Raw genomic sequence first — 14538 nt, forward strand, 5'->3', positions numbered from 1 at the left:
AACGACAGTCCGAAAAATTGTACGTGTTGCGCACATAAAACAAATTGTGCATATCGTTTAACAGCAAAAAAATGAAAATCGGAAACCTAGCAAATACTAAATTAATATACAATTTAATTGACATATTGCTTTACAATAGCATAGTTTGTGGGTAAAAAACAACTGAATTATCACCTTTTAATTTCAAACGATATTCAGCAGAAATTTGTAATATCATCGACATAGATATAATTATTTAATCATCATCCTTTTGTTAATTCAGATCGATAGTCGGTAGAAATGTAAAGTGATCAACTTAGAAATATTTTTTTTATTGTTTGGCCCCTTTTTATTTGTTTATCTTTAAATACAACGTTTGCCATCGGCCGCTATACATGTAGTGTTGGCAGACGACAATATCAATTATATTAATTTAATATAATAAACCTTTTATTAAAAACAAAATGCCATGAATGTCTGCGGCCCCTCACATATTGAACTGTATTGGTGCAAACAATTAAGAAATTTGGCTTTTTCAAAAGAATATTAAGTAACATGTAGAAAAGATAAACATTCGGCCATTTAAGTTTAAGCTTATTTAAGTGCACAAATTATTACCAAAAGAATAGGTCAACCAAAGGAACATTTTATGGAATAATGTTAAATTGTGTTCAGCTGTCTCAGAAAAGACTGATCTCTACAATGTCGTATAAGGAAAATTGTTCTGTCCCTGTGGTTAGGAACTAAGCTATTGGTAGCTTTCCTGCAAAAATGCCCCTTTTCAAGATTGGACCAGATTTTTAATCCAATCTTGTACAGATTGACAACATCTAGCTGATTTAAAATGGAAGTAAAATTTTAAGCAAGATCTGACATGAAAGTCGTTTTTATCTGTATTCGTACTAAGGTCAGTGTTTTGGGCCATCATGATTCACCATTTCACCCCATTGGTGCAAAAAGGTACCATCTGCCATTGACATTAAAAGACACATGGTACCTTTTTGCACAAATGGGGCGAATTTATGATTATTTTGTTGCAGAGTTTGGTAAAGGATCACCTAAAGAGCATTTCTGTTCAATTACTTTAAATCCTGTCAATCTCTGAAATTTTCAATCATTAAGTCATAATGAGAAAACTGGCAGCAATATTTTTATGCCCCCGGTAGGGTGGCATATATTATTTGAACTGTCTGTCTGTCTGTTCGTCCGAAAACTTTAACATATGCCATAACTTTTGCAATATTGAAGATAGCAAGAAGGGATATAATCAAAAACAAAAATGAATGAATCAAAGCAGCACAGTAGGGGGCATTGTGTTTCTGACAAACACATCTCTTGTTTTTTAATCAAAACAACTTTCATAAGTTTGGTAGAGGGTTACCAATGGGACCCCATTAAGACATTATTTTTAAATCCGATTGTTTGTTTCCCGCTTGAAGATTATAAGTTTTGAAAATAGCCTTAGAAAGAAAACTGCCCTCTCCCTCCCAGGGGCTATGTTGATAACAATTAAAAACAACGAAAAACGTAGCTGAATTTATCAGAAACATTGCAGCTTGTGGGGCTTTATTAATGACAGGGAACCAATAGACTTATATATGATTGCTCAATACTTTGGAAAATCCAAATTCCTTGCAGAGTTGTCGTTTCATACTCTCACATACACATATAACTGTCTGGCCAAAAGAGCTTGACCTTGGAAGAAAAAATCTCGGACCAAACCGTGCAACACAAAATACGAGTACGAGACATGACGATAAAATAAAACAAGAGGGCCATGGTGGCCCTGTATCGCTCCACTGTTTTTTATGCGAAAAAAATGTGCAATTCGCATGGGTTGAAATGTACTCAAGCATGTGACTTTATCTTTCTATCCCTCGTCCCACTGGGCGCTTAAAGTTAGAAGGGTGAGCATACAAGACCCATATGAATCAAAATGCCTTAACCCTTTACCAAACGACACATTTTGGACATTCCCAATTTGAAAGAGGTTGCAGATGACAAAAAAATTGTAATAGAATCTGAAGGAAATGATCAGGTAGGGAAGAAATAATTGTGATAAAAGGAGAAATTGCTCATCTTGAGCAATTTCTCCTTTTATCACAATTATTTATAAAGTCGTCAGCTAGAAACCTGAAAAGTCCTGTTAGTGTTTTGTAAAGGGTTAATAATCTATGGTTCCTTCTTAAGAGCCTTTCACACATTTATAACAAATACAATAGTAGCATCTTTCTTTGTAAAGAATCATATCAAAATATAACAAGGGCTGTTTGTAAAACATGCATGCCCCCATATGGGCTGTCAGTTGTAGTGGCAGCCATTGTGTTATTACGTTATTTGGCACTGTGACCTTGACCTTTGACCTAGTGACCTAAAAATCAATAGGGGTCATCTTCGAGTCATGATCAATATACCTATGAAGTTTCATGATTCTAGGCGTATTAGCTTCCTTGAGTTATCATCCGGAAACCATTTTACTGTGTCAAGTCACCGTGACCCTGACCTTTGACCTAGTGACCTGAACGTCAATAGGGGTCATCTGCGAGTCATGATCTATGTACCTATGAAGTTTCATGATCCTAGGCATAAGCATTCTTGAGTTATCATCCAGAAACCATTTTACTATTTCGGGTCACCGTGACCTTAATCTTTGACCTAGTGACCTAAAAATCAATAGGGGTCATCTGCGAGTCATGATCAATGTACCTATGAAGTTTCATGATCCTTGGCATAAGCATTCTTGAGTTATCATCTGGAAACCATTTTACTATTTCAGGTCCTGTGACCTTTACCTTTGACCTAGTGACCTGAAAATCAATAGGGGTCATCTGCGAGTCATGATCAATGTACCTATGAAGTTTCATGATCCTAGGCATAAGCATTCTTGAGTTCTCATCCGGAAACCATTTTACTATTTCGGGTCACCTTGACCTTTGACCTAGCGACCTGAAAATCAATAAGTGGTCATCTGCGAGTCATGAACAAATTTGGTAGAGGACTATTAGATATCACTTCATACTGAATTTAGTAGCCCTAGGCTCTATAATTATGAACAAGAAGATTTTAAACACATGTTCATTTTTGTGACCCCCGGGGCAGGGTCAAATTTGTCCCCAGGGGCATAATTTGAACAAACTAAGTAGAGACCTATTAGATGTCACCACAAACCGAATTTGGTAGAAATAGGCCCAATAGTTATGGACAAGAAGATTTTTAAAGTTTGCACAAAATGGGCCCTATATAAGCATATGTTCAATTTTGTAACCCCTGGAGAACGGTCAAATTTGATCTCAGGGGCTAATTTGAACAAACTTGGTAGAACACTATTAGATGTCATTACATACCAAATTTGGTAGCCCTATGCCATACGGTTAGGGACAAGAAGATTTTTAAAGTTTGCACAAAACAGGCCTTATATAAGCAAATTTTTTTACCCCCCGGGGCAGGGTCAAATTTGACCCCAGGGGCATAATTTGAAGAAATTTGGTTGAGGACTATAAGATGTCACTACATACTAAATTTGGTAGCCCTAGGCCAAATGATTATGGACGACAAGATTTTTAAAGTTTTCACAAAATAGGCCTTATATAAGCAAATTTTAAATTTTTTGACCCCCCGGGGCAGGGTCAAATTTGACCCCAGGGGCATAATTTGAAGAAACTTGGTAGAGGACTATAAGATGTCACTACATACCAAATTTGGTAGCCCTAGGCCCATCGGTTATGGACAAGAAGATTTTTAAAGTTTTCATACAATAGGCCTTATATAAGCAAATTTTTTATTTTTTGACGCCCTGGGGCAAGGTTAAATTTGACCCCAGGGGCATTATTTGAAAAAACTTGGTAGCGGACTATAAGATGTCACAACATACCAAATTTTGTAGCCCTATGCCTCATGGTTATTGACAAGAAGATTTTTAAAGTTTTCACAAAAAAGGCCTTATATAAGCAAATTTTCAACTTTTTGACCCCCGGGGCAGGGTCAAATTTTACCCCAGTGGCATAATTTGAAGAAACTTGGTAGAGGAATATAAGATATCACTACATACCAAATTTGGTAGCCCTAGGCCCTATGGTTATGGACAAGAGATTTCTAAAGTTTTCACAAAATATGCCTTATATAAGCAAATTTTCAATTGTTTGACCCCCCGGGGCAGGGTCAAATTTGACCCCAGGGGCATAATTTGAAGAAACTTGGTAGAGGACTATAAGATGTCACTACATACCAAATTGGGTAGCCCTAGGCCATATGGTTATGGACAAGAAGATTTTTTAAGTTTTCACAAAAATAGGCCTTATATAAGCAAATGTTCAATTTTTTGACCCCCCGGGGCAGGGTCAAATTTGAACCCAGGGGCATAATTTGAAGAAACTTGGTAGAGGTCTATAAGATGTCACTACATACCAAATTTGGTAGCCCTAGGCCCAATGGTTATGGACGAGAAAATTTTTAAAGTTTTCACAAAAAAGGCCTTATATACGCAAATTTTCAATTTTTGACCCCCAAGGCAGGGTCAAATTTGACCCCAGGAGCATAATTTGAACAAATTTGGAAGAGGATCACCCCAGGAACATTCCTGAGAAATTTCATCAGAATTGGACCCGTAGTTTAGGAGAAGATCATGTTTAAAGAAAAAGTGGACGCACGCACGCACGCACGACGGACACAGGACCATGACATAAGCTAAAAAGCTGCATATGCAATCATCAATGAATCTGGGGCCACAGCATTGAAACGGTTATTACAAAACATTTAGGGGTAGACCAGTTTCAATGAGCTTAAATAAGCACTCTTGGTCCAATTATTCACAAAATTTGTATGCGGTAAAATAGCATCAGGATTCTAAGAAGCAAAATAGTGGTATTGATATTCTCCGCCAAATGCTTACAAACTTTGCTCAAAACTATTTAAAGAATCATTCATTCATACATTAAATCTTATTGAACCATATAAATGCAGTCCGAAAACAAAGCTCCACATAAAACCATCCAAGTAATGCAGAAGGATTTGTTTAAGTAACAAAGGATGCTACTATAAGGTGTTGTTATTAAAATATGGTATGTTAGGACAGTTGTTATGCCCTATTCAGCTTACCATATACTCTCCACAGTTTTAATTTGCAACGAAATTTGTTTTCTTAACGCCCTGCATGTGTCTACCTGTCTGAACATATGATCCTGATCACAATGACATCAGGACATTTGAAAATCCCTTGATGTATGGTAGAATCATAACAAAATAACTTGTAAGTTATAACATATTCACAGACACAAGGCCTGATAAAAGAGTATAAAGTGATTTCATCATCTATTCATGCATCATAATCACATCCATCATAGAAAATGCATCATCAGTCTGGTCCCCACACCAAGTCAACCAATCCAAACAGTTGGAGATGGTCCAATGCAGAGCAGCTAACTTCGTAAAGAACGACTACCGGTACTCCACTACAAGCAGCGTGTCTACCATGCTCCAGGACCTGAACTGGAACACCTTATAACACCGGCGCAACGTATCAACACGTACCATGCTGTACAAAATACAGAACAACCTTGTGGATATCCCCTGGACCATTTCTTCATCCTTCTAAAACTACCACCCCTGGTCACAACCAGAGCTTCAGACAGATCCAGTGTAGTAGTACCTGTTACCAGAGCAGCTTCTTTCCTGCCACCATCATCCTATGGAACAACCTCACACAGAGTACGATAGACCTGTCGACACCCGACTCCTTATGGGAGTCGCTGGCATCACACACCTTCTAGACAAGATTCCTGCTGATTTAACCTAGTACATAGAGAGACGCCCATCCTCTTTTTAAAGTCCGACCTGTCTACTGCATAGGCACAGTTTTAACTTCATTGCTTGCGAGAATACTCTAGTAAGAGTGATGCAATTACTGAAGATGATGATGATGATGCCATGCATAATTAAGAAACGCTGAATTGTTAATTACAGAGTTCATATTATTTTTCAAAGAAGTTCCAAGTCACAAACGTGTGCTTTTTAAAGCCAAAAAGAGTCTTAACTCCGTTATTGGCGTCGCCCTGGAGGGCGGCGACTAGTTTGTAATGCATGTTTTTTCGCTTATGGGAGGAAAAGTTTATTTTACGGATCAATGTATATATTTTTGTTTTAAGAATATCTTGCATAGTGGTGATTTTTTGTGTAAATTAGTGTAAATTAGTACTGCATTTGTTCCTATTACATTTATTACAACATTTATTGCCAATAATGCAAAGCTAATTGTTTTAATTAATAACTGATCCACAACTGATCACAGGGGAAAGATCACAGAGACTGGGCAAATACGCAAAACTTTCTGGTTTTGTATAAAAACAAATGATGTTTTATTTAAACAAAACATAATTAAAATATAATTATTTTGTGGTTTTTCTTATTTGCTTATTTAGTGGAGAATCAATGAAGTACGATATTTAACGACCTATCGCGCAAGCAAGTTTATTGGAAGGCGTAGTGGTACGAAAACGTACAATGTATTAGTTTATTAATAGACATATAATAACGATCGCTATACACAACTTCACCAAATAGCAGTACATATGTGAATGTCAGCCAGAATAGCTCAGTTGGGAGAGCGTTAGACTGAAGTTGTTTACGCAACAGTCATCTAAAGGCCCCCGGTTCAATCCCGGGTTCCGGCACGAACGAAATAGTTCGGCGGCCGACATTTTTTTCAGTCAGTTTAATAAATTTATAAAGGTTTATTATATGTAGACATTTTAAAATCCATTTTACTACAATTGGACATTTTTATTAAAATTAATGGATGCAATGTGATGACAACGTTAATTAAAATTTCTTACATCACTTAAATATCTTATAAAAAATACACGTGTTTTTATATTAACAAATAAATGCAAACAACACATCTATTATCCATGTATTTTTATGGTTGTCTAGCATAGGCCTATCCCTACCACATATAGAGCGCGAAGAGCGACACGTATTATTGATTGTAACAATGAGTTGCGATAAAAGAAGCAGCCGCTTATCAAGGAGGAGCTGTGTACCAGCAACCGGTTTCCCTAGAGTCAAACACTCCTCGGAGTTTTTTTTAAGAACCACATATAGAGCGCGACATGTATTACTATCCAGGTGGTATGGGCCTTTTAGCATTATCCGACCATCACGTCCATAGTTATCTTCCTAAGAATTTGAGAAATTTTGAAATCCTTGTTTGAAGTCCTAAATTTTCATCCGATTGTTCCCAAACTTTCACAGGTTTTTTATCAATGAGGACCAAGCCCAAACACTATATGAGCAATATCGGACCATAAGTCCAGAATTATGTCTCTTTGAATTTAAAAATAAAAGTGAAAAACTGTTTGGTTAGGTGATTATGTCAACATTTTTCATCAGATTCTTTCCAAACTTACATTGTCTTCATATCAATGAGCATTTTTACCTCATTTAAAATGAAAAACATCGGGACAATAAGTCCATATTTTTTTCTATTAAATTTGACAAAATAAACAATTTCCACTTGTTTAAAAGATTTCACAACTTTCGTCTGAATCTTTCCATACTTGTTAAGTGTTTTTATATCAGTATTACTCGAACCCTATTGAAAATGATCAATATCGGAGCAACAAATCTATTATGATATTTTACTGAATTTCAAAGTATTGTGAAATGCAGCTTCTTTATACAGTTGTCATTCTTTTTTTTTCAAACTTTTACAGTTTTTTCATATCAATGAGTACTCAACCCCTATCGTAAATGAGCAACGTAAGAATAAGTTCAGAATCATCTCCCCTTGAAGTTGAGAAAAATATGAATTTACGCTAACAAGATGAATCAGATTTTTTAAAACCTACACAGTTCTGTTCCATTAATGAAAACTGCACACAGATACCAGTAAAAAAAGAAACCAATGTAAATAAAATGAACTATGAAATATTTGGGAGTTACAACACAAAATCATAGATAATGGCTATTTGGGGGTTATAACACAACATCATAAATAATGGTAATTTTAGGGTTATAACACAAAATCATAGATAATGGTTATACCAGTATCTTTTTCTATTTTGTTTAAAATAATCGGCCAATATATTAATATTTACAGTAGAAAACAAATCGTTCCATGTAACTTCATTGAGTGCCTTTTACACTGAAATCCCGAGCCCTTTGATGCTTTGCATCAATACTTATCTTGTTTGCAAATGGATTGCGACAGCATTTGACTTGCATCATGCTCTATCCACAAAATATTTCCGTACGGACGGTCAATGACAACACTTGCTGTGCACCTACGGCGGTGGTTATTTTACGGCATCTCAAAAGGCTGGATGAATGACAGACCAACACGACCGCAGAGAGGGTTGTAACAGCGTACTCTCCCTCCCCTTTAATTTTTTTCAAGTTGGGACTTATTCAATAACGCAGTTTCTTTTCAATACAAACCATGTGAGGCGATAATGTGAAATAAAGAGTGATCGTAAGTCAAAAGTGAGCATAGTTTTGTGTAGTATGTCACTTTCTTTTAGTTGTTCCTTTTCGTCGATATACCGTCTGCACCAAAGCAAAAAACGCTTCTGAGAAAAAAGGCAAATATCATAAGGTTCTTGTAACACGTACATAATAGTAAAATGTTTATATTTATTGTAATACGACACTTATTTCATCTGATTAAATGGAGATTACGACCGTGATTAGAAAACCCCTTGTTCTAAAGTTCTTCCTCCCCTAAGCGTATTCCCTTACGGGCGTTTGTGTCAGGGGCATGCGTATTTGGGAGCTTACCTTATGTGAGGTTTGTGGGAACCTACTTTCAAGATGGCGTCGTTTTTGTCGTTCTATGCTCTCGCAGACAATCTCTGCCAACACAAGAAAATCCTGTCAGATTTGGTAGGATTTTATTGTTTGGTTTAAGACTTATATTATGACAAAAATGATCATTTTCTTTCATATTTTGAAAATAGTGCAAAAGTTCAAGTTCATTATAAACAATAAATTACCTTAATTTAAGAAAACAGCAAAGAAATAGCAACGGTAAAATTATTGGCTAAGCTATCATCACGTGGTTGGTTATGGAGCTATGCTGGTTCCATTCAAATCTCTGCGCGGAGGTTGGTGTTTTCGTGAAGGAGTAGCGGATATTTTTAACCGGTAAGCCACTTTGTATTGCTATTTATTTTAAATGAGCAAAGTTTAAAGACGATTTGGAAGAGTAAAAGTATTAACTGAATTGACAAATGTAAGCATTATGGAAGACTTTAAGATATCAGTGGGGTGACAAACTAAGATAATGTGGAGGGAGAGTGCCCAAGAGGGACGGTGATGAGCGGCGGAGAGACAGAGCTATATAGACAATAAATAAGACTGAAAGTGGTGTTTGAACTAAAAAAGGGGACGTTTTGGAAGAGGGGAGTACCAAATGTAGAAACTTAGAACGATTGATAGTGATACGTGGGGGAACAAAGGTAAACAATATGGGATAGTGAAAGTTGTGAGTGAAGTTAAAAAGGTGGACAATCTGGAAGAGTGGGGTGACTAAAGCAGACAGTATGGAAAAATAACAGTTATTATTGATATTGAAATACGAAGACAACTAATGTTAAAAAGAGAAAGTATTATTGTGGTGACAAGTGTAGAGAAAGCGGATACGTGAAAGTGATGCGTTAAGGCTATTATTAATTGTTATTTTATAAGTATATCGTTATAGTTATTTTTAGCACATTGATTTCATACAAATCGTAATTCTATACTGTATGCCTTTATGTCGATAACTTGACTCTCCTGATTATTTGTATACATAAACAGATTCTCAATTTAGGCCCCTACTTGTGCTTGCATTAATCAGAGACGTAACTGGTTGTCTGCATTAATGTATAGTCTGTTTCTCAAAATACAGCGATAGCAGAAATAGTATTTAACCCTGTAAGCCGGAAACGAGGCTACATTTACATCAAGTCAGCGGCCATATTGGAAGAAAACAAAAGAAAAATAGGGTGTAGCACCGATACTAAATGTCCGAAATAGATAAAGGTAAATTGTAAGCGAGTTAAATAACTGGAACGAATGTTAGGGCGGAATTTAAATAATAGTGTTACAATAATTTCATCGATAATCATTTGATTTGATTTAAATAGACGTTATTCAATTCGCATGATAGTTTGACAGATGAAAAACGTCATCTTGTGACTTGTCTCTGCCGGTTGTGTGTTTTCTGCTGAAGCGAACTATTTCTGAAGATTTAAATATAAAGTTTTGATTTTTATGACGAATTTTTGAGATTGTCTTTTATTGTTGAGTATTTAAACAAGTGGAAAGCGCGTGAATGTCAACCATACCGACTCCATGTTCGTCCCAAATGCAATGCGTACCCTGATTTAATGATAATGAAGCGTCTATTTTTTTCCAGTCTGAAATCTTATCAAGTCAACGAATAAGATTTCATGTAAATTAGTTTTCAAAACAAGCTTTTTGTAACAAAATAGTGATTTGCCTCAAAACTGTTTGTCAATTAGCTTTGGCAATTTGATCAAAACGTACCTATATGTCTGGATGAAATGAGCCTTTTTGTTTTGTTTTATGCTCAATCTAGTTCTGGCTACCAACACTTTAAATGTCACTTTTTATGATTTTTGACAGGCGTGACTTTATAGTTATGGACCAACCCCATTAGGAAAGTCAACCAGAAATTCCCGAAAAAATGACAATTAACAAAGACCGGTCCAAAACAGCTTTTAAATGCAGTTATTGACCTGAATCAACCACTTGATGGAAAGATTGTCATTTTTCACATTGAAATGATATATTCTTTCACAAAATACTATATTAAACATTTAAAATTTATCTTCTCTGCTCTTACATATCGAGAAAAGCAGCGATGTGACAGGCTTTCTTGAAATGCGAATCTCCCGAGATTTCACTGTCATATGATGTTATTTCTATTTTTAGTAACATACCATGTGCTCAAGTGTTTTCAAATTCAGAAAGACATTTCCCAGTATTTTAGATTATTATATTTCAGAAAACGAAAGTAATGTTTACAATTTCAGCAAAAATGTCAAGGTCGATCCGAAAGTATCCAAATGAAAACTCGTCATGTGACAAAGCGACGATGGCATCAAAATTGTAAATTTCAGACTGATGAGAGTTATTTTCATCTATTGTGAGATGCATTTGAAACATTTGAACTTTAAAATATTCCCTGACACAGTAATTTATATTCATTCACCAATATACGTAGAAATGTATCCAAGAAAATTAGCTTTCTTTGATTTATAGCGTGAATATATATATATATACATAAATATGTTACGGCTCTGGTTGACTTTCGATATGGGGTTGGCTTCAGCGTACAGGTATGTCAATACTAAATAAACTGTACGCTGAAGCTTCTTTAGCTATGCTCAATCATGAATGCATATTCCTATTAATCAATAATTAAGGGCAGGCATTATATATTCACATTGTCAATAATTTTGTGTGACTTTTAATTCATTGTCTAATATCTATCGACATTTTTGTTCCCATAACGAATTGTAAAAATACTCAGCACTTTCCGTTGATGAGTTTTCCATCAGCGGCCCAAACCTACTTGCTAGGGTAAAGGATGCATATTTCGGACAGTTGTTGTAATTCAGGAAGTCAATGAGGCGTATCAAGTGGATCCCGGCCTTTAATTTGCAATGTCACGTTGTACTTGATTGAAGGAACACCAAATTCGCGTATTTTATTAAACTTTTCAGTGGTACTAAAAATAAACCAATTAAAATTTAGACAAAACCATTGAGGCTAAAAGGCGGGGTATTTCGGTCCGTGGAGGGGAAATTCGGACACTAAAAGACTTTAAATAAATCTGTGATTAAATGTGCTGAAGCATACAATTGTTCATTACAAGTTATTTTACGGAAATCAAATGTTCTTAACAATTATCATTTTCATTTAAATACATCTCAGCGACCAAACAAGAATTTGCAAAGTTTGATACGACTGGTTAACATAGATGAACATTGGTTCAATTAAGCCAATAAATTGGAGTTAATTGTTATACATAATATAAGCAAACATAACTGTAAACAAATTAACTAATTCACCCTGGCTACAACTGGATCTACAAAGAATAACATCTGATTTCATCAACAATAGTCAACAAATAATCATCAACACATTTCGAACAAAATCTCAACGCTAACCATACGATACTTTTATCCTCGTCATATTTCAAATCGCTCCACCCATTCACAAAGCATGTTAAATTTGATATAGTCTGCGTCATTGTAAATAACATCAACAAGGTAAACATAAACATCGTATAACAAGTGATGTTCATATACAGTTTCATGATAGTACAAATGTTACAAATCGGTTTCCATCTCAAAACGTTTTTGCCATCTATTACTCAGCTGACCATTAATCTCACAGTTGTGTACATTCAGAACAGCCGATCGTTGCATCCTGAAATCAAGCAAAATGATGTCGCATAGTAGCCTACATTACTTTTGTTTATCTTTGTATCCTGAAAATAAAATAATAGTTATACCAAGTTATACACCGACTAATGTAAACACTCTGTACCATCATAAAGCTTTGATAATGTAATCTGTAAAATAAAACGTTGACTTATTTTAAGAAATCATGTAAAATATGATTGACAAAGTATGAGTGTTTGGGGAAATACAACGTCATTATTTTAGGAATGTTAGGGCCTTTTTGGTTTCCCTATCGATTCGTCTGTTTTCCTTGTGTTTCCTTTTGTTCTTCCTTTTCTTTCATTTTAGCTCATCTATTTTTTTTTTTTAATTATGAGCTATTGTCATCACCTTGGCATCGGCGTTGTCGTCCGGTTAAGTTTTGCGTTTAGGTCCACTTTTCTCAGAAAGTATCAATGCTATTGCATTCAAACTTGGTACACTTACTTACCATCATGAGAGAACTGGGCAGGCAAAGTTAGATAACTCTGGCGTGCAATTTGACAGAATTATGTGCCCTTTTTATACTTAGAAAATTGAAAATTTTGGTTAAGTTTTGCATTTAGGTCCACTTTTCTCAGAAAGTATCAATGCTATTGCATTCAAACTTGGAACACTTACTTACTATCATGAGGGGACTAGGCAGGCAAAGTTAGATAACTCTGGCGTGCATTTTGACAGAATTATGTGCCCTTTTTATACTTAGAAAATTGAAAATTTTGGTTAAGTTTTGTGTTAAGGTCCATTTTATTCCATAAGTATCAAAGCTACATGTATTGCTTTCATACTTGCAACACTTATTAACTATCATAAGGGGACTGTGCAGGCAAAGTTATGTAACTCTGATTGGCATTTGGACGGAATTATGGGCCCTTTATACTTAGAAAATTGAAAATTTTGTTAAGTTTTGTGTTTTGGTCCACTTTACCCCTAAAGTATCATAGATATTGCTTTCATACTTGGAAAACTCGCAAACTATCATAAGGGTACAGTAAAAGGACAAGTTGCATAACTCTGGTTGTCATTTAAACGGAATTATGGCCCTTTTTTGACTTAGTAACTTTGAATATATGGTTAAATTTTGTGTTTCGATCCACTTTACTACTTTACTATCAAGGCTATTGCTTTCAAACTTCAATACTTTCATGCTATCATGAGGTTACTGTACCTGGCAAGTTGAATTTTACCTTGACCTTTGAATGACCTTGACTCAAGGTCAAATTATTAAATTTTGCTAAAATTGCCATAACTTCTTTATTTATGATTAGATTTGATTGATACTTTGACAAAACTACTCTTACCTTACATACCACATTAGACTCCACCCAAACCATCCCCCGTGCCCTCCCCCCCCCCCCCCCCCCCCCCGAATCCCCCCCACCCCCTATTTTTTTTTTTTTTTTTTAAGATCATCTCACAAATGACCACCACACCCTCACACTATACCCCCACCCCACCCCCCAATTTTTTTTTTGTTTTTGAAACCGATAAAAAACACAAATATTTATTTTATGTTTGAAATACCGTCCAACCATCGCACCCAAGAATCCCCCCACCCCCCCCTCCCCCCACCCGAATCCCTCCCCCCTAATTTTTTTTTTTAAGATCATCTCACAAATGACCACCACACCCTCACACTAAATTTCATTTTTTTTTAAATGGTTACACCCCCCCCCCCCCTCCTTTGTGATTGAAAATGATGAGAGTCCCTTCACCTTTAAAAAGAAAGTAGATGAGCGGTCTGCACCCACAAGGCGGTGCTCTTGTTGTTAATTATATCCGGGGATGTCAGTTATCTGTGCCTTGTCAAACACGCTCTCTTGGGGGCAGTCGGACGCGTTTCAGTCATGTTTTGTGACGGAGCAAATATAGCGTCGACGTCTGCGTTCCAGTTGCATGCTGGTATATCTGATGCTTCGCCAAAAGACGTAATATCATTTATGTCAATGTTCCACGAAGGAACAAGCTCAACAAAGACATTGGGGTCACTGGGGTAGATTTTTGGAGTTAGCATGATGGCACTATCTGTGACATTTGTTGATTGTTTGAGTGTGCCTTTACATTCCGGTGAAGCCGGAGATGGTAGTTCCGTATTCGGTGTTGCCTCGCATTC

At 36.0% G+C, this 14538-nt stretch overlaps 1 protein-coding gene and 1 non-coding gene across 3 annotated transcripts in view; both read left to right on the forward strand.

Moving 5' to 3' along the window:
• The first annotated feature begins 6554 nt into the window (after positions 1 to 6554).
• Trnaf-gaa (transfer RNA phenylalanine (anticodon GAA)) lies at positions 6555 to 6644 on the forward strand. The gene is given in 2 exon segments: positions 6555 to 6591; positions 6609 to 6644. It is a non-coding gene; the product is annotated as a tRNA-Phe (tRNA).
• A 3202-nt stretch (positions 6645 to 9846) lies between these two features.
• LOC127867559 (guanine nucleotide-binding protein subunit gamma-1-like) overlaps positions 9847 to 14538 on the forward strand; it is a 34832-nt gene continuing 30140 nt past the window's right edge. For both annotated transcript variants that reach the window (XR_008043555.1, XM_052408828.1), the window contains exon 1: positions 9847 to 9993. The gene's annotated coding sequence lies outside the window, so the exon portion shown is untranslated. The remainder of the gene's footprint in view (positions 9994 to 14538) is intronic.

This window comes from Dreissena polymorpha, chromosome 2 (genome assembly GCF_020536995.1).
Source record: "Dreissena polymorpha isolate Duluth1 chromosome 2, UMN_Dpol_1.0, whole genome shotgun sequence".
Classification (NCBI taxonomy): domain Eukaryota; kingdom Metazoa; phylum Mollusca; class Bivalvia; order Myida; family Dreissenidae; genus Dreissena; species Dreissena polymorpha.